General features: G+C 26.4%; 1 non-coding gene across 1 annotated transcript; it reads right to left on the minus strand.

Moving 5' to 3' along the window:
- Positions 1-1137: 1137 nt before the first annotated feature.
- LOC115035066 lies at positions 1138-1256 on the minus strand. The gene has a single exon (XR_003840222.1). It is a non-coding gene; the product is annotated as a 5S ribosomal RNA (ribosomal RNA).
- Positions 1257-2471: the final 1215 nt, after the last annotated feature.

Below are 2471 nucleotides of genomic sequence, written 5' to 3' on the forward strand. Positions count from 1 at the left end.
CCACTCGTACTCAATAATTTAATTTTAATATAATTGCGTATTATATCAATTTTGAAGTATTACGTTTTAATTTTCTTTAAAAGTGCGTTCGAATCACCCATTTAAATACCCATAAATGTACCTCGATATAAACAAGTTTAGCATTTAACTTTCCCGTTTTTCTTGTCACGCTTGAAACCGTTTTTTTTTTCGCTTATTTACTTTTCGTTCATCGACTGATATATTTATTTGATAAGATTTCTGTTAACAACATTGAAATTAGCCTTAATTTTACTATAGAAAAATATTGAAAAATATCAAAAATACAGGATCAATTTTTTTTATAAACGTGTGGATCTAAAACTTTACAAAATTTGTAAGATTCATGAAAATTTGAAATTTATTAATTTTTTTGTGGTTGGTAAGGTTGGTAAGGTTGGTAGGTGAGGCGTTTTTACAGTAGGTAAGTAAACACGTGTATGTGTGGCATGGTTTTTACTGTGTCACCCATCAACGCGCCAAGCGAAGCCACAATTTATAATTTGTAAGTACTTAAAAATTTTTATAGAAAATTCTTATTCTTTCTTTAATCTTATAGATTTAATTAATTATTTAATTTTATTTTTACCTTTTATTTATATTTTTAATTTTTCTTTTGTTACTTAAGGCTTGCAAATTAAATACGATACTTCGATTTCGACTTACCTATAATAATAGTTATTTTATAATATCATAATAATATGAAAGGGTTTATGGAAAATTAGTTCAACTACTTCAACCTATACCGGCTATATATAAGTACCGTACTATATACTAATATAAAAATAAATTACTAAAAGTAATATAATGAATAAAATATAAACACATTTTAAAATATTTATTGTTTACTTTTAACTTATATTATAAATAAAGGTTAAACGTTATCAGGATTATGAGAAACCATGTGAAGTATGCAGTTAAGCGTATATATGGATAACCACTTTCTTAACTTTTTCTAACAGTTGTATAAAGCAAAATGTGAAAATTTCTCTTTGATATTATGCATAAAAATATTCAAGTTTCTGAAAAGTAATTGATATAACTTATAAGTAATTATAATTATTATAACTTAGTTTTAAAGCAAAATATAATTGTTTGTATATAATGTGTAATAAAATATGCCAACGGCACGTAGTGTTCCCAAGCGGTCACCCATCCAAGTACTAACTACGCCCGACGTTGCTTAACTTCAGTGATCGGACGAGAACTGGTGTATTCAACGTGGTATGGTCGTTGGCGATTGATGAGAGGTTTTTAATCATTATTGAATAACGGCACAATTTACGTTTATTTTGTTGTAATTTTAAATTAACTACCGATAACTTATTAATTACAATGTACTTATCAATTGAATAATAATAATTGTTTTCATTATATTATAATTATTGAGGAATTTAAGAATTTACATAGTTGATATTGTGGTTTTTAAAAAAACCAAATCGGTAATAATAATATTGTTATGCACGTATTACGTTTAATACATTTTAGATTCTGATCGAAGCCATAATATCAGTGCTATCCCGACCACCAGTTATGCCCTAGGACATCAATATTTGACACCCCCCCCCCCCAAAAAAAAAAAAATTATGTAAAATTAACTTCACATTTTTATCGTTTAATTAACATCATTCCTTAAAAATAATAGTGGTAGTTATCTGCTTATTTATTATTATTTTCGAAAATTGACAATACGTATAATTTATTATGTAGGTAGGTACCAAGTTGAGATAATTTCTGATCCATAGACTATAACAATACTGGATGAAACTTTGAGATATTTAACAAATGCATATTAAAATAAGCTATTAAATGCTTGTTATATTAAACTATTACATGCTTGTTATATTAAGCTATTACATGCTTAGGTATTAAAATACAAATTTAAACGGTGACTGGTTCTAGGTATTTGCCTTAAATAATATCAGTTCAAGTTCAGATATATAATTCGGAGGTAATATATAAACATAAAATTTTAATACTTTAAGTACATTTATTATGCATGATGTACTTACAGTATCAGTTACAGAAGAAAATATATAAGTAGGTATTTTAGTTTCTGAGTGAAGCGATAAATGTATTGATTTTACAATGATATGTTTTTAATTTTTTTTTTGTCATTCCATTTTGGTGCAGTCAAAATGCTTAGCTTTTCTACTTCAGCATCGTTTCTGGTATTATAATAAGAGGATCTAGTTGGTACTTTGGTGGGTCAAAAGTAAAAAATTCCCAGAACTTTTCAAAAGCGTTTGAAATTAGTTTTTTTTTAATTATTGTCGATAAAAAATGTTCACACGGTTAAATAACTTGAAAATTGAATACAATAGGTTCTTTATAAGTTGTTGTCAGTGGAAATTTAAAAAAAAAGTTGAGCGTAAATCAACTTTGAATCATACATTCTGCAAATCATATATTATTGTCGAATTGTCCGAATTCAGTAGAACTTGATAAATATT

This window comes from Acyrthosiphon pisum, unplaced genomic scaffold, assembly GCF_005508785.2.
Source record: "Acyrthosiphon pisum isolate AL4f unplaced genomic scaffold, pea_aphid_22Mar2018_4r6ur Scaffold_6470;HRSCAF=7035, whole genome shotgun sequence".
NCBI classification, from domain to species: Eukaryota; Metazoa; Arthropoda; class Insecta; order Hemiptera; family Aphididae; genus Acyrthosiphon; species Acyrthosiphon pisum.